General features: G+C 29.0%; 1 protein-coding gene across 2 annotated transcripts in view; it reads right to left on the bottom strand.

Annotated features, from left to right (window-relative positions):
• The window catches only part of LOC119600999 (probable serine/threonine-protein kinase MARK-A), a 66,970-nt gene that overhangs the window by 16,996 nt on the left and 29,954 nt on the right, over positions 1 to 20,020 (bottom strand). The gene's annotated exons all lie outside the window — the stretch shown is intronic.

Genomic DNA, 20,020 nt, shown 5'->3' with positions numbered 1-20,020 from the left:
TTTTTTTTTTGCTGGGTATAGCTGAACAATGCAGATTATATGGTAATCTATAAAAAACCTTTAAGTTATATCTTAAGATTTTTTTAATAATTCTACTAAACCATACTAAATAATAAATTTATTTGCAATATAGAATTTAATTAAAAATTTAAATAAGTTTGAATAAAAAAAACGATATTTTTTCATAATTAATTAGACGTATACCATTAAAACTGTCTTGTCTATCCTTTCTTATCTCTTATCAACCGTTCAAGTGTAATAATTTAATAGAACCCAATTTGATAAACTTGCCTTTTTTCCTTTTTGTCTCAAAACTTTTACCTTTAAAATAAGAATGCATTTTAAACCATTTCTTGGGACAACGTGTACAAAATAAAAAATTTATGGCATTTATCAGTTATATATTTTTCCATTTTGTTTTTTATACCTTAATCTCTATTTTTTTAAAGCTGTCTATTAACAATAACCTAAAATTTTTTAGCAAAGGGATGAAATGTATTTAATATTTAAAACCTTTTACAACAAACTAACCCAGTAAAATCTCAAATTGAAAAGTAATGACCCAGTAAAAAATTTTTAGACTTTAGGAAGCTAAAAAGGGAAGTAACTGCATCTGTATTCGCTTACTATTAAGCCTTACTGAGAAGCAGGAAATAAGGGAATACCAATGATAGGAGTAATTTTATAATGTAAGCTGAAAAAATGAAAAGCTTACTACTATCCCTTACAGAGAAGCAGATTGTAAGTGAAATATTTAAATAATATTTAAGCTTACTAGTGGGAATGCTTCCAAGTGGGAATTCGCTATATAAAAATCATGCCTTATCGAAGCAGGTTTGTAAGGGAGAAAATAGCTTCGTTCCCTTACATGCAGACGGTATGTAACAACCATTAAAAAGTATTTTGTTAAGTTAAAGTTTTGCTGGGAATTGAAACACATTCCTTACTCCTTTGTATATTGCCAATAGCAGAAAGTTTTCATTAAACTCGTATTTATTTAATATGTAGATAATTTGGTAAAATGCATCATTAATCAGTTATCAGGTGTTCAAACTTAATTAGTAGATAAATAACATACATACATATGTATAGACATACATAGATACTTATGTACATTAGAGTGTCCCGAGGAACAGTCTTTTGAAGAATTTTATGTATGAATAACACACAATCGATGCATATTAATGTACTGAACAAGAGGAAAATAAAAAAAATGTTATATGAAAATTACTTTAACGCTTTTTACTGGCATAAAAATGCAAGTACAACAATGAAATTCGATATAAATACTCTTGACTGAACTAAAAAATCATGTACAGCGATGAAATTCGAATGAAATAAGTGTTATACGAACCGAAATCTATCTACCAAATTTTACTACAAGCGGCCTACAATGGTTTAAAAGTTGGACAAAAATATTTTGTTTTTAAAAATTAATCCAAAAGGGATGTGCCCATAATTGGCTTAAGCCCTATTCAAATATCAACCTTGTGTTTATGGAGGAACATTCTATTTACGCACACGGTTTTATGGTGGGTATGTAAGATTCGTCATAGACAAGTAAGAGTGTTTACTTGTTTTTTTGGAAAGGGGCCACAGTTCCTAGCTATCGAAAATCTGTCGTTTTGCGAACCCGAAATACACTAACTAAAAATGTAAGTAACTTCCCCGATAAAAGCTTAAAAGTACGGAATTTTTAAGACCCATTTTGAAAAAAATTGCAGACATTTTTTAACATCTTTTACTGAGATCAAGGTAGGGAACCTTTTCATTAACACATATCGTTTGAGAGGTATTCCTCCAAAAAAGTGGTCCACGGTACACCCTAATGTTCATACACATATGTATACTTAAGTTCGTATGTATATAATAAATATGAGTTTACCTTAAAATAAATCTGTGTTTCATGTTCCGAAAAACAAATAATTGTAAAAATTGATTAGCTGTAACGAAAATAGCAGACGAAAATAATGTTTACTAAAATTCAAACAACAGCAAAAAAAACAAGTAAGAAATTATAGTCGGGCGAGACCGACCATATAATACCCTACACCTTTGACAAAAATATAATGTGATTTAGTTGCCATAATAAAGCATTTAAGTTGAAATGTACCTTGCCTTAAATATACATACTTAAGCCGTTTATTGTTGAATAAAATTGTGGACATTTAAGTGAAATTTTGATGGGGGCTTTTCATAGGGGCTAGGGTCCGATGTAAACCGTTTTCAACAGGCTTCATCTACGGTACCATAAAAGATCATGTGCCAAATTTCATTGAATTATCTCCAAAATTGCGACCTGTAGTTTTATTACAAGTTTTAAACGCCCTATTCGAGGGGTTCAGTTGTATGGGGGCTAGGTGAAATAATGGACCGATCTTAACCATTTTCAATAGGCTTCGTCCCTGGGACAATATGTACCAAATTTCATTGAATTATCTTCGAAATTGCGACCTGTAGTTTGATTACAAGGTTTACATGGACGGACGGACAGACGGACAGACCGACGGACATAGCTAAATCGACTCAGAAAATGATTCTGAGCCGATTGGTATACTTTAAGGTGGGTATAGGACCAATATTATTGTGCGTTATAAACATCAGCACAAACCCAATTTACCCTCCCCACTAAAGTGGTGTAGGGTATAAAAATCCCGTGAAAAAAAAAAAACAAGAAAAAATCCATTATATTGAGCGATCAAAAAAATCTTTATCAACAGGGGAAAAAAGGCAAACAAATTTCAAACACTGGGATAGGGATTAAAGTTATATTGAATAGGGTTAAATTGTAGCATAGACTTTAGTCTATTCTTTACTTAAGACTATAGTTAAGTATATTTTACAGTTTAAACTTTAGCCTATAGTTTGACTATTGTTTATAGTTTATACTATAAGTTAAGACATGTTGACATTTTCTTACCACTGGCAAATTATATGTTACCATAGTGCAGCTATACCATAAAAATGGACTGTTAGTAGGTATTAATAAAATCTGAACATTGTTGAACGATAAAGGTAGAAAGTACATATAAGTAAAAATTATAGTAGTACAACAGAGTATATAAATTGATGCTGGCAGGTGCAATAATATAATGTTTATAATATACTGGGGCCAGAAAGCAAAAGTATATGAGCAGTTCTATACACTTGTGTATACGTATAACTGTTTTATACCAAAAATACTCTATAATATAATAACAATTACCATACATTTCATAGGAAAATACAGTTTTTGTTTAATTTATTTTTAAATACTACCCACCTCTGTTCACACTTACACTTACTACTTTGCCAACACGAGTAGACAAACAAAAAAAAATTATAAACAATAAAATGGAAAAAATATAAACGTAATATTATGTAAAAAAAAGTCTTTTTTAGCATAGACAACAAAAAGTAGAAAATGAAATTTATATCAAAACTTGTGCTTTTATACAATTTCTTAACAAATTATATTTATTTGTTAAATTGTTAACAACTTTTCTTTCTTTCCTTCTTTTGTGTTGAGTTCTATCTACATTTTATTTTTCTTTTTTCAATGACTGTCACAAAATAAAACTCATTTTTCCTTTACTACTCCAACTATACATTTTCACTTTCTGTTCTACGAATTGCGTTCATTAAAATGTGTATTCCAAGGAATTCATTTGTTTGCCAACATCTAGTATTATTGAGTTATACAAATTTATACGAATAGCTATTTATTAATGTTTAATGTCTTTAATTTAAAGTGGAAAGAAAAGAAATATTGTGAACATTAATTATGAATTAAAAAGATATTTTCTTGTTGATGCTGGATTTAAAGGAAGTGAAAAGTATTTTCAAAAATATGTTTTTATGTACAATTTTATTACATATTTTAAAAACATTTGTATGTTTTTATTTCGTTTTACATAGTATTTACAACAAATTGGATTAGTCGTCCTTTTAGCCTAATGCATTTTAATTAATATTTAATAATGTATTGATGTCCGTCCGTCCGTTCGTCTGTCCGTCCATGTAAATCTGATAATCAAACTATAGTTTGTAATTTTTGAGAGAAATTTTGAGACCCATTTCAAAAAGACTGCAAAAATTATTTATAACATATTGGACTGAGATCAAAAAGTTCAATCTCTTGTACGGAACTTTGATTAAAAGGCATTTCTACTGTTTCTCAGGACACTCTAATGTACATATTTTATATAAAATTATTTTCAAAAACGATTCTACTGACCTTTATGTTTAAAATTTATTTAAATCGTTCCATACAAATATATTATTTGAAAACTCATAAATATTTATTTTCCAATTAAACTACAAAAGTTAATAAAGAGAGCAAAAGTTTATTCCTTAAAATCCTTTAGTTTTATAAATCAGAAATATTTTAAATTTTATTATACCCTACACCACTTTAGTGGGGAGGGTATATTGGATTTGTGCTGATGTTTGTAACATACAAAAATATTCGTCCTAGACCCACCTTAAAGTATACCAATCGGCTTAGAATCGTTTTCTGAGTCGATTAAGCTATGTCCGTCCGTCCGTCTGGCTGGCTGGCTGGCTGTCCATGTAAACCTTGTGCGCAAGGTACAGGTCGCAATTTTCAAGATAATTGGATGAAATTTGGCACGCACGTTTTATTTGACCCAAGGACGAAGCCTATTGAAATATACAGATATACCGATAAAATAGTCTTGATGACCCTGCCAAATTTCATAAAGATCGGGCCACATTTAACCCTAGCTCCCATACAAAGTCCCCTTCAGAAAATGACTTGAATGTCCCAAATTAACTTATAAACACAAATATCGCGATGAAATTCAGCACAATAAAATATTATGTAAATATAAATGTATTCACAAAATTTTATCGGGCTTGGTCCATATTTGCCCCTAGCCCCCATATAAAGCCTCTTTTAGAAAATTAGTTTTTCATCCGTAAATTGCTTAAATGTATCGGAACAAGGGAATATTGAAGATAAATGCTTTATTATGAAAAATAAATCACATTTAATATTCATAACTGGTGTAGGGTATCATATGGTCGGCCACGCCCGACTATACTTTCTTACTTGTTTTTAAATTAAACAAATTTGTTTTTGTGGTGGTGATTGAAAATATGATTTAATTTTTCATGGATATCGAGTCTTTTCAATGTATGTGTATGTACCTATGTTGAGCCATAAAAAATCGGCTTACAATTTATTTCCCTTGTGCAAATTGTGTACACACACGTGCGTGTTAATTCGTCTAAAAATAAAAATTTATTATATTCTTTGAATACATTGAATATTTTATATAAGCTCATACAAACACATTCTTTCTTATATGTGTATATTAGGGTGATCTTTAAAAATATGCTAAAAATTATATACAATTTTAATTAACCTTAAAAGTTTGAACTTTTCCTAGAAAAATGTTATTTATAAATTAAAAAATTTTTTAAAAATGTATCCACGTTTCTGAGCATAATTATGTGCATTAAATATCATCATTAAAAAATATATTTCTTCGCCCAATGTCCACTATATCTTTTGGAAAAGTATCAGACAAACTTCTAAAGAATATGTGGAAGCAACAACCCAAATTCAAGCAATTCTGACCGTAAGTAGTAAATTTTTAATTAAATTGGCACTTGTGGCAGCTTATATGTACATGAGAATTTTGTTAAATGAATGCACACGTTTATGTATTTATTGCCACTTAATAATTTCAATTATAATTTCGAGGAAATTGAATTTATCATAACATTAGAAAACTACCAACTAGTATGAAGTTAAAGTAACTCTGAGTTACTTTCTATAATTATAAATAAAATATAACGGGTTTGCATTCGTTTGCAACGGATGGCCACTGTAAAGGATTGATATTGACTATTTGTCCTCCCCGTTGGGACTCAATTGTCCTCTCAACAAACAGACAGACGGACATAGCTGGTACGTATTAGAATGTAATTAATAATACTTTTTGAGTCTTAAAACAGTATTTCGATGTGTTACTAACAGAGTTTTAAAATCACCACTTACTTTTAAAGCAAAATAAAAAAAAATCAATCCAAGATAAAAATATATTTTTCATTTAAAAAGAAATTTTTAAAATATAATCCCATTACGTAATAATACACCCTTTAAAATACACCTACAGTTGCGAATAATCTTTTAATCAAACATTTTCTCCCACAACATTTTTTTAACACTACTTATAAGCAATAATAATAATCTTTAATTGATACTACTAACGCTACTACAAATACTAGTACCCAGCAGTTCTGCCGCACAGTCCCGAACTACCTATTTAACCTACCGCTTGGGGTTACTCCCACACTGCCTAGGTGGCTATTGATTCTGTCATTCCATTTGTAACACATCGAAATGTTTGTGGTAGACCCTCAAAAATATATATATTCTGGATCCTTATTAAATTCTAAGACGATCTTCAATGTCCGTCCGTCTGTCCGTCCATCTGTCTGTTAAAAGAACGATAGGGTCCGAACGAAAAGTGAAAGAGAGTTGAAATTTTACAAAAATATTCTCTATAGGTAAAGTTTGTTTGGTATTTTAAATGGGCAACATCGGTCCACGTTTTCGTATAGCCCCCATACAAGTGCCCCCCGCAAAACAGTTTTTACAGTCATAACTGTTTTAAATGTTCAAGGATAGTGATGAAATTCGACATATACGACATAATATTATGAGGATCGGACCATAAATGACCCTACCTCGCATATAAGGACACTTTTAGAAAATGATTTTAACGCTCATAACTAGCATAATAATTCGCGTATAGCGATGATGTTCGACATAATTAAGTTTCTTATGAGCCAAAATCTCTCTATCAAATTTTATGATCATAGGCCTGTAATTAACCCTACCTCAAATACCCCATATAAGGTCCGATTCAGAAAATTACTTTAACGCTCATTACTAGAATACAAATAGGTGTATAGCGACACAAATTAACATTTTTGCTTAAGTTTGCTTTTAAAGTAGCCACTCTCTACATTACTTGGCGACTGAAATATGACGACTATCCCAACTATCGCTTACAAAGAGGACACTAAAGTGGCAACTGTCTTCACTCTCTTTTAGAAAGAGTACATTAGTGAGGAAAGACGAAATGGAGCCAAACATATAAGGTATTCTCATATAAGGTCCTTTTGACTTTAACGCTCATTACTACACAAAAGGAAAAAGAAATACACACGCCTGGTAACAAATTGACATCAAACTGTTTATAATTTTTCAATACCATACGTACGACAACAATATGTAATGTTGACAACATTGCAACAATTCGTTGTCGAAATCTAAATTTTATACACATCCGTTGTCTAAATGTTAACAAACGTAGTAAGCTCACTGTTGACAAACAATCCGTTCCCAATAGTGAGCTTACCACGTTTGTTAACATTTAGACAACGGATGTGCATCAAATTTAGATTTCGACAATGAATTGTTGCATAGTGTTGTCGTACGTATGTATATACTTTGACAACGGATGTTACCGAAAAATTATAAACTCTTTGGTGTCAATTTGGTACCAGGCGTTTATATTTCCTTTTCCCTCTGTGTAGCATAATAATTCGCGTATAGCGATGATGTTCGACATAATTAAGTTTCTTATGAGCCGAAATCTCTCTATCAAATTTTATGATCATAGGCCTGTAATTGACCCTACCCCAAATACCCCATATAAGGTCCGCTTCAGAAAATGAATTTAAATCTCATTACTAGAATACAAATAGGTTTAACATTTTTGCTTAAGTTTGCCTTTAAAGTAGCCACTCTCTACATTACTTGGCGACTGTAAAGTAACGACTATCCCAACTATCGCTTACAAAGAGAACACTAAAGTTGCATCCGTCTTCACTCTCTTTTACAAAGAGTACATTCGTGAGTAAAGACAGTCAAACAGGTGGTTAGACGTTAGTGGAAATCTTTTTCGGATACATTGACCCTCTGTCGAACTGCTGGGTATTTATTAAGAACATAAACAAATACCCTTTGATTCTAGTTAAACTCAAATATAAGTGGAAAATTGTTGATGTAAAACATTACAAAGTAAGTGTATCAGCAGCCAATTTGTGATAAAATGTAATTATAATGAGACAAATACAGCGAATTATTTTATTTGAAAAGTTTTTTATTGTTAGCATTTAGTACTAAATATTATTGTTATTTCCAGTTAACTAAAGTATTAAAATTTTATATTGGAAAGAAAGCTAAAGTAAATTAATCCCTGAAACACTGAAAGTTTATTAAAAAAGCTTAAATTTTATTATATCTTTTCATTATTCATGTATGAATATAAAAAGGTATTTAAGATTTTCAAATTAGTATTTTTTTTATCTTTTTATGTTAATGCATTAAAATGTTATTTATTATTGTTTAAAGATTATTGAGTATAAGCACCTCGTAAAATGTTCATTTAACGTTGAAATCCTGTAAAAGAAAATGAGGACTATAACAAGTAGGAATGTATACAGGGTCAGGAATAATATTTGAATGGAAAAAAATTAAAAATTTTAAATCCAAATAACTATGAATAAACAAATTTAATTAATGATCATTCATTAAGGAAAATTTAAAAAATTCACAATCGGTCCAAATTCAAGATTAAAATTCTAAGAAAAATATATTTTTTACAAATAAATATAAAAACAATCTAAATTGAATTAATTTGTTTATTACTAAGAAGTAATGATAGGTCATTACAAAGTAATCTATTGCAGAAGCTATTAAACAGGATATTGAAAACAAATGATTGCTGGAACCAACTCTTAAACGGAACGTGACTCTATGATTATTAAAATATGCAAATAAAGTTAAACTGTTTATAGTCAACATATATTACAACTGTTTTGTTTTATATTATTTCTCCCTGAACGAAAGACATTTGTATGAACGTGCTGAATGGGATCAAATAAAAATTATGCCCTTTCTCTTAATTGTATTTTTTTTGTGTTTTGTTTCTCTCTGAAGATGACATTTTTAATTTCATTTTCGTCTGGCTAAAGGATAAAAAGCAGCTATAGCAAGCTATACAACACAGCAAAACACTTCAAAGTTTATTTCTTTTTCTTAAGAAAATCTTTGACTTTTCTTCTGTTTCATTCGTTCATACAAAATAAGACAATGACATTTAACCTCTATTGTATGTATGTGTTTTCTTTTGCTTTCATATTCCCCTATTTAAGAAAAAAACATCACGCTTTTACAAAGTTGCCCACCTTAAAACATGATTCTTATGACTTTCTCACAAACAACACAATTTTCTTAAGTGTGACAAGAAAAAAAAAACATAAAATTGTGTAAATTAAAATTCATACTTTTGTCAGTTATATATTTTTTTTTAAGAAAACAGATAAACTGTCAAGTATTGTTATCACTATACTGCTTCTGTTTTATACTTAAAACTTTTTTATTTCTCTTTTCTTTTTGGTATTTAACATATTTATGCGAAAAATGTTGTTTAAGAAAAAAATAAAAAATTGTTCAAATTTACATGCTTTTTAATGCTTGAATTGATACGATTTGTTTTGTTTCTTTTTTTTCGTTTTTGTGTGTGAATTTGTTACTTTTTAAACTGATTTCAAACACTTTCTTGTTGTTATTGTGGTGGTTTATTATTGTCACATTGTCAGCATAACTTAATGTCGAGTTGTGTGTTGATTGTTTGAATTATTTACGCACTTGTAGCGTAAAAGCAAAAAACACCAACAATAACAAAAGAAAATTGTTTATATTTTGTTATGGCTGTCCTCTAGAGTTCCCAAATGTATTTTTTTGCTAAATCGTTGTTTATTTTATTTATAAAATATTTCGAGACATGATGGTTAAGTGTCTGAAATTCGAGGAAAAAACATCAAAAAGATGGGTTAAATTGAAGTTATCACTTCGTTTGTAACACATTGAAATATTGGTTGTGCAGAAATATTCTCAAAAATATTTTGGTTCTACGACGATCTACCCATTTTCGTCCGTCTGTCTTTTGAAACCTTATTAAATTCTCTATTGATAAGGTTTGCTTGCACATCGGGGATTTGAGATATTGTGTCTTTGAGGACATCTTTGGCCCTTTTTTGAGACGTTATAATAGCGATAATACAACCTCATTTATAAAATCGTATATACCAACTGATAGTCCATTCCAACAACTTTAAAATAAAGGCTTAGTTAGGCCTCAAGCGGGTCTGATGTGCGCTTCTTAACCAGTGCATCAGGTTGGAATTGAATCCATCACCTCTGGTCTACCAGACTAGAACACAACAACTAACCTACCGGAAGCCTTAACATCTGACATATCTTCATCGAGATATTTTCACCCAAAGCTTGAAAACTCATGGTTTTCAGTATATTCATGGTACACTAGAATAGTGCGGAGGATATTATGCTTTATAAATATTGTTTACAACGAGCACAAATATTGGATCCACAACTACCTGAGGATGTTACAGTCGACTCAAAATCGCTTTCTGATTTGATTTAGCGATGTCTGTCCGTCAACTTCAACGGGTAATATCTCAGCAATTACAGAAGATTTTAAAACAATAATATTGTTATATAATGATTAAGGTTAAGATATCTCGAAGAGAGAAATAAGATACATACATAGGTATGTCAAATGTTAAACCTTTATTTTAAAGCTGACAGAATGAACTTTCAATGCTTTTTTCGAACTTCAGGACATAACGTTTCAAATCGCAGATGTAACAAAGAAATTCTGATTCGGATTCAGCGCAGCGCTCATTTAGAAAAGTATACTTTGGTCTCTGGGCTTAAAATTTGTCAGCAATACAATTGGACCCAAACTAGAGTTGAACTTTCTAAGTTGAAATCACTAGTCATTTGATTATTACTAAATATTGTATCTTTTAAATTTGTTAAATAATTAACAAGCTAGCCACCTACAGCCTTAAGCTCATATTCTCATACACACTTATTTTATGACACGAAATAAATGTGTATAAAAAGTTGTTAAAATTGTTTATTTAAACAATAAATTCAATAAAGTTGTGCTAATTATAACTTGAACATATACCACTAAAATGGGAAGAAAAAAAGAGAGATCAAATAACAAAAAAAAAATATTAGTCATAATTTAATATTTTTATTAGGGTAATATCTAAAAATTAAGAAAATATACTATTTAAATATAATGAATTCGTATTTAAAATAAATTAACACATTTTCGCTGATTTTAGTTTAACACCTAATAACACCAGATTACTGCGGCAATTTAAAGTTACTAAATAAATGAAAGTGATAATTGGACAAAATATTTATGTTTAAATTTTTAAATAAATAAAAATATAAATATTTTTTTTATTAAAAATTTTCCAAATACAGTCAGTATTATAACAAAAAACCCAAATTGAACCTTTTAAATCCTTTAATACTAGACATCCAATTATCTCATTCCCAAATAATAATCTATTCAATTATTGCAAAAAAAGAAACATTCAATTATTGTAAAAGACATAAACCTTCATAATTAATTCAATTAACAAAAATTATCATGTCAAAAACTTTTTGACAACTTAATAGTTTGAAACTGTTCATACTTTGTACACACTAAATATTCCTTTTTTTCCCATTTAGCCCACAGTCTCAAAATATCAATCAGTAAAGTTTAACAGACAAACAACTGACAACAACATTTAGACATAAAACAACAAAAATATATCTCCGCACAGGATCTAATGCAATAATATAAAAGCCAAATACTTTGTATTAAAAGGATCAACTTAAATTTCAAACAAATAACAAAAAATCCACCAACATATTATACGGGCTTGAAAGTAATTGACGACGTACATACATACATAGAACACTAAACAACAAACCAAAAAATGCTGGAAAATAATCATATTAAACATATAAACAAAGTTGTATCCTGTCACATACCAGCATTAGACTGAACAGATATAACAACAACAAGGACAAAAAACATAAAAATTAAATAACAAAGTTAACTCTTATTTTTGTTTTTGTTGTTAAGGGTTTTCAACATTTTACCAACTCAAAAGCAATAAAATCTATATACATACATATTTGCCGTATCCTGTTTTCAGCATTGTAAACATTGTAAAACAAGTTAAAAAGCAAAATGAAAGTGTGTGTAGTGGTGCTTGTAGGTACTACCATTTCTACTATGTGTATAAAACTTTAAAAGGTAATACCCAGGGAAACCAAAATATACAAATAGATGTCTTTTATGGACTCATGGACTAGATATTTACATATTTCAGAACAATTTAAGAATTTTGGCACCGATTTTTGCATACTTTTGCATATTTTACTCTTGCTTGATTTTTTCAAATAGCATATTTAAGGCATATTTTGAGTTTTTAACGCTTATTTTATTGTTTCATGCTTAAGTTTTTTTAATTTCTATATTTTTAAAGTTTTTCTAATATTAATTAATTTTTTGCAAAAAATTCTTATTCTTCAAAATTTTAAGAATGTAACTAATTAATAGCTTTTTTTAGCTTTTCAATGTTAAAAATCATTAAAACTTTTATTTTTAGAGAATATTTTTCGGGTTTTAATACGTATTAATGCACATAAAACACTTCCATAAGAGCATATTTTCGGTTTCTCTGGTAATAACAATGTAAATTTAGGGAGTCTAAAAAATATATAGTTCATATATGTAGATATAAACTATCCCACCCACAAAGTGTCATGCATATCAAATAACAGTAGTCTCTGCTATAACTTGGAAGAAATATTAAAATCGTCATTCTATAGTCTAGTCTATAGTCTAGTCTATTAGTCTAGTAGTCTATAGTCTAGTCTATAGTCTAGTCTATAGTCTAGTCTATAGTCTAGTCTATAGTCTAGTCTATAGTCTAGTCTATAGTCTAGTCTATAGTCTAGTCTATAGTCTAGTCTATAGTCTAGTCTATAGTCTAGTCTATAGTCTAGTCTATAGTCTAGTCTATAGTCTAGTCTATAGTCTAGTCTATAGTCTAGTCTATAGTCTAGTCTATAGTCTAGTCTATAGTCTAGTCTATAGTCTAGTCTATAGTCTAGTCTATAGTCTAGTCTATAGTCTAGTCTATAGTCTAGTCTATAGTCTAGTCTATAGTCTAGTCTATAGTCTAGTCTATAGTCTAGTCTATAGTCTAGTCTATAGTCTAGTCTATAGTCTAGTCTATAGTCTAGTCTATAGTCTAGTCTATAGTCTAGTCTATAGTCTAGTCTAGTCTCTATAGTCTAGTCTATAGTCTAGTCTATAGTCTAGTCTATAGTCTAGTCTATAGTCTAGTCTATAGTCTAGTCTATAGTCTAGTCTATAGTCTAGTCTATAGTCTAGTCTATAGTCTAGTCTATAGTCTAGTCTATAGTCTAGTCTATAGTCTAGTCTATATCTAGTCTATAGTCTAGTCTATAGTCTAGTCTATAGTCTAGTCTATAGTCTAGTCTATAGTCTAGTCTATAGTCTAGTCTATAGTCTAGTCTATAGTCTAGTCTATAGTCTAGTCTATAGTCTAGTCTATAGTCTAGTCTATAGTCTAGTCTATAGTCTAGTCTATAGTCTAGTCTATAGTCTAGTCTATAGTCTAGTCTATAGTCTAGTCTATAGTCTAGTCTATATCTAGTCTATAGTCTAGTCTATAGTCTAGTCTATAGTCTAGTCTATAGTCTAGTCTATAGTCTAGTCTATAGTCTAGTCTATAGTCTAGTCTATAGTCTAGTCTATAGTATAGTCTATAGTCTAGTGTAAAGTCTTGTCTAGTCTATAGAATATATTTTATCATATACATTGTTACTTACCTGTAGTATGTTCACTAAAAGTTAACTCTTTAAGCTGCTCCTGTTGCTACCACCAGCGGTAGCACGTGTAGGCTAATTCCTCTGATATGAGAATATATTAGACCGACTCAAAAAATAAAAATTATTTTGTTAACACTTCTTAAAAAAATACACCTTGTTCTATATAGTTTGCAAAATATTTTGTGTCTAGTGATGATCGTTCGTGACTAGTAGTACTTTTACAAAATTTGACTGGAAACTAGTTTACAAAAACTTTTTTATCTGAATAAAATAACATAGATTCTATTTGATAACATAATTTTATTGTAAAGAGTATGACAGAAAATATATTTAAAGGTGCTACATTGTAATTTACTTAGGGACACTACAAAATCAATATATATTTCTTATTTTCATAACAATATGTATACATTTTAGTCAACTAAATAGTTGAACATTTGGAAAAGTAGCATCTAAAAGGGATGTCTTAACTCCTTGTAAAAATACAGACAATGTTTTGCAAATTGCTAAAATATCATAAAAAATGTTATGTTCTATATAACTATGGTAAGCTATTTTCTAGGTATCCAGTATATTAATATTGTACTAACCTCCTACTATACTTTCTATTGAATAATAAAATTTCTATGCACAAACAACAACAGATAGTAAACATGTACTATATATCAAATACCTTCACATATACCCAGCAAAACATGTTAATAATTTTTACTTACTCAAGAACTTACTTTACAATGACTACTACATACCGCATGCATTACATAGGAGTCTAGTAATGACTTACAAATAATTATATACGTAAGTACTTCTTTTTAGACTTGAGGATTTGTTTTCGAATGTTGGTTTTTGCAAAAAACGAAAAAGGTAATTTTTTATCAAAATTTTTTGTAAGTTCTTAACAAACTCATTACTTATAAGTTAGCTTGGTAAGTACTTGCCTCACCGTTTTAAAATAATGACTTAAAATGCTATAGTGTAAGTAAATTTTAGCATTTTAAACCCTTTACTTCTCAATGTAAGTTTTTGCTGGGTAGTATAGTGGCTACTGTAACAATAGCAATATTAACTAGGGTTCTATAATTGAAATAAAAAATCGACTTTATCCGCCTTTTGACATAATACTTCCAGGTTTATAAATTAAAAAACAAAACATTTGTTTTAAAATTGTGTGCATTAGGAGAAAGTCGTCAAAGATTACATCGCAAATTTAAATTCAATTTCAAAAATCGGCCCTATATATGGACTTAGGAAGTTATTAATATGTCCTTTTGTAATTTATTATCATAATTAACTCTTTCAACTCTACCCCTTATAATATGAACACCAGAGTGATAAATTTTGTCGAATTATATCTTAATTCATTCAACAATTCCATAAACTTCGGCCCCTATCGTGCTTTCAGAGTCTAAGTCCAATATTTGGATGCGTTATAAAATAGCAATAAATTTAATTTAAGTCTTAAGTATTTATACACTGAAAATAATTCATGATTAACTTTAGGAAAGCAAATTTCATAACTACTTTTTCGTAATATTTACGAAAATTTCGTATATAATACGAAATATTTAATCAAAACCTTTTCTAATTTTATTAAAGTACGAAAATTAATATTAATTTCCTTCTTATTAAATAAAACTACCACTTTTTTGTAAAATTTAAGAAAAAGTATAATATAATTTACAACTTATTTTCATAACAAAAGAAAAAAATTGTCGTGTGGTGCGAAATAACGAAAGATTCGTACAATGTACGACATTTTTCATATATATTAGGCATGGATTATTTACTGTGTATTTTAGAATGATTTTGTTAACAGATTTGTAATAATATTGATTCTAGAGGGGAAAAATATACAGATGTTCTAGATATGTATGTCCGTTCGTAACAAATATTTTTTTATTTTTTTAAATATCGACGTTTTCCGACTTTTAAGCTTTTCCGATTTATTTCGAATTATTTCAACTAAAAGTCAATTGTTAGAAATTGGATTTCTAAAACTCTAATATGAACTTGTTACAACATTGTATGAGAAACTTAATGGTTTCGGTGAAACATAACCAGCTCATTCAGCCACAACATTTCCATGTCATACCATACAAAGTAAAACGAAAATGGACTTCTAAGCCACAACAACAAAAATAGAAATTACAAGGATATGAACGTACATATGTATATCAGTTGAATGAACACATTTAACCACAAAACATATACATACATACAACAAGCACAGAGGACAACAATTACAGAGTGTAGGAGTTTTTGTGAAATACTACATTTCTTCATGATATTGACAAAATGGAATTTTAGAAAAATAATTTAATTAGCAGTATCAGTTTTGTGTTACGTACAATGTTTTATTAATTATAATTTTAAAGCTATTAAAGTTTTAAATGAACTTTTAGTGATTTCCACCATTTTCTCAATCGAGTCAATATCATTTCTTTCCTTTGGTTGCGCTCATATTTAATGTTATAAATTTGTTACCAAAAATTTGTGAACAAATATATTTTTTTATTATAATTTAAATTTTTTATCAAAAATTTGTGAGAAAAATTTTAAAATTACATGCTTTCTTATCCTATACCAACGCACAACAAATAAAAGAAAACAGGTACATACTTATATACATCATCAATTTGCCTTTAAGCCCATACTCTACCATTAAATTAATAACACATGAACAACTTGACTTGGACGATGTAAAAAGGACAACTTTTAGAAAGTTCCTAACAAGTTTTTAATATGCAAAACGTACACTTACCTGGACGAGATATTGTCTTCTACTTCCAAACTTTTACTCACATACATAAAGAAATATGTGAATAAGTAGACTTACTTATATGTATATATATGTATATGGGTAATTTCGTGTCAAGTGATCCAACTCAAAAAATTGATTTGGATGAAACTTTCACCAAGGTTAGTACTATTGGATAGTATGCCAGACACAAATTTTCACCTCTTTCAGTCGAGAACTGCCGGACATAGAGGGAGTCAAAGTTGGACATTTTGGTCATACAGGGTTTTATTTAAATGAGTGTAATTTTACACCAATAGGTCCTGGCAAAAATTGTTCAAAGGAGTTAAGATAGCTATTTTTGACACGAAATTGCTCATATGTATATTTTCATTTATATAACAGCAGTGAGCAAAAATATTTTGTCCACATATACAACTGTTAACAATTGACGATTTTTTCAGTCCAAAACTAATTACTAAATAAGACAAGTTTTGTTTGTTTTGGGCAATATCGGTAAGAATTTGACAATCATAGATGATGCTTTACACAGGTATTCCCAGTTGGTCTCAATGTTCAATCATAAATTTCATTTTAATTTTTTAACAAATTTGAATTATTTTCAACAAAATCTTCTTTATAATGATTTCAAAGCTATCACTTCTTCACCTCCATTTATATAGATATAGTAATCAAACTTTGGCAATCTTAAGACAATTTCTTATTCATATTAACACAGGTTTTGTCCTAACAAAAATCAAAATAATATGCCTCACAATTTTACAATAATTTTTCCCGTAAACACATCAAAACTACCGAATTTTTGAGACCCATTTTGAAAATTTGTTTAGCAGATTGTTCTGAGATCAAAATTTTCAATCGCTGGTTGGGAACTGAGGTCCAATTCAAAAAAAATATTTTTTAATTTTCTCGTGTTCAGTGCCTACATGAGATTCTTAAAAAGGCAATTCCTCGGAACACTCTAATGTACAAATACACATATGTACATACACAATACATATGTATTTGTTTTCATTCAGCCAGTCATACGTACTACTTATATGTGTTTTGTTATGTACACTGTATGGTCAAAACACATGGTCTGACAATTGTTAATGGTCAGTACATATGTTTCCATATGGAAAATAAACATAGTGGTGTTGACACAAGCCGTTACGTGTATTTGTCATACACGTTTTCCCATTCATATTCAATGTCCTTACTTACATACACTAGATCTGCCCCAAAAAATAACTTTATGTGTTTTGGATAGCACCAATTTTACTTTATAATTTCACGTTTGAAATTTAGTTATTCAAAATTTGGGATAATGGAAAAAAAATCTTCTCGAAAAATTTATTATTTTCCTGAATATATGTTCTAACCAACAACCTTCTATAGTTGGTTTCTACCACCAGTTTGAGTATTAAAAAAAAATCAAAAAATGTCCACATAACTAAGGACATGTTTAATCCACAATTATGTTAGAATAGAGAAAGACAAAATAGCAACTAAAATTTAATTGTACAACAATGTTGTGTAAAAGTTAAGACAAAACATTTCAAATCAGTCAATTTGAATATCTTTTTTTATGTGACTCGTTAAATTTGTTTCGTAATAGTGTTTAACAGATGACAGTCCATGAATACGTGAGTGTTGTAAACAAAATATTAAAATGTTTTGTTTTCAATTTAACATTGAAGAAAAAATGTCATTTATGTTTTAGGATCCTTTTATTATGCGATTTAATGTATTTTCATAAAAAAGTGAAAATATTCATTCAATAACCTGACTAGCGTGTAAATTAGCTCTTGGTTAAGTATTTATTAGTTATTAAATGGACAAAGGACAATAGACTTAGAAAAGAAATAGTCTAATAAAAAAATTCAGGGAAATTGCGAAAAAAAAATATTTTAATTAGCTCTATTGTTATCAACACAACAAAATGAACTTCAAAAGAAATGTTGCATTAAATGAAATGCATAACAAGTTCCGAGTAAGTGAATTAATTCTGAATTTGAAAAAGTGCAAGTATTTATACAATTGCTACACATTAATAGCAATTAATATAAACAATTACGGTTTCAGAGGAAAAGCAGCATCAAATGAAAAATAATTCCGGGAAAGACAGTTATTTTGGAATTATGTGCCTTTTATTTGTCAAGTTTTATATAAAAATCTTATACAATTTTTTATTTTGAAATTTAATTTTTAATCCTACTATGTAGCAAAAAAGATGACGGGTATATTTTTTTGTAATTTCGTTTGTAATTCTTTGAAATAGGAATCACAAACCCAAATATTCTAACTATGTATATTCTAAATCCGAATTATCTATTGCTGCAAGTCACTCTTGGAATACTATGATATTTATTTAGCAATCGAGACATCGGACCACATTTGACAACAGCCCACTCCTTCATAACATAAGTACAATTGTAGCGTTAAAATTTGGAAAAGTTCAATAGGAATGAAAGTCTCTAGCAATTATTACAATGACCAATCTATAATTGATCCTATTTCCCAATTTAAGTTCTCTTTAGGCTCTACGACATGAGAAAGTTTTTCAAGACCAAATATTATGAGGATCGGTTAATAACACAGGTCGATAAAATTTTAAAAAAAGTCGAAACCCTGAAACCAAGTTATACTTTTCTAAAGGATTGTCCCTTTTTGAGACGTTATAACAGCGCCAAGACAACCTTATTTATAAAATATTGTATGTCATCTGAAAGTCCATTCTATCCATTCACCCTCAACTAAGGCATATACATATACCAAGATCGCTTGTTTATAAGGAGTTCAAAAGATGTTTTGTCTACTGCGTGCTTTGTCACGGCGTATTCGGCGTCTTTATAAAATTCTTACACGATCTTGCTATGTTCATCCATACATCTGTTGTTGTTGAAATCACCATAGGGCCCAAACTATAAAAATGTACTAAAATTAAATGGGACTAAAACTAAAATTAGCTAAATTGTTGACCAAATCCACCACGGAAACAATATATAGTATGGGTCATTTCGTGTCAATTGAAAAAAAATTAACTTAAGAATAAGATTTTTTCAATACTTGTAACTTAATTTTACCCAATTTTTTAAAAATGCACGTTTTTGTTGCTTTTTTGTGAATATACAACCAATTTTACAAAAGGATTAACAAATTGAGGGGCTTAGAAACAAAGATAGCAATCTCCTTTTTTGTATTTTTGGAATTTAATATACATTCATACACATATTTGTATTTTAGTTTTCCTACTTACTAAATAAAATGGAATTAGATGAAGATTTAAAACAAATTTTTAATAAATTCACTCAAAAGTTTGTTGGATCCATATTTTTAAGTAAAATCAAATCAAAATATATTTGTATAAAATATATATTTTTTTTAAAGCGAATAAAAAATCCTTTTTTCCAAAATATTATATTTGTAGTAAATTTGAATTGAAATAAATATTTTTTAAATCTACTCTAATAATATTCATTACTAATGCATATACACAAATCGATATACATATGAAT

The sequence above is a fragment of the Lucilia sericata genome, unplaced genomic scaffold (assembly GCF_015586225.1).
Source record: "Lucilia sericata isolate MDLA Ls3-8-SP2 unplaced genomic scaffold, ASM1558622v1 Contig000134F_arrow, whole genome shotgun sequence".
Classification (NCBI taxonomy): Eukaryota; Metazoa; Arthropoda; class Insecta; order Diptera; family Calliphoridae; genus Lucilia; species Lucilia sericata.
This window is presented reverse-complemented; position numbering and strand designations above follow the sequence as displayed.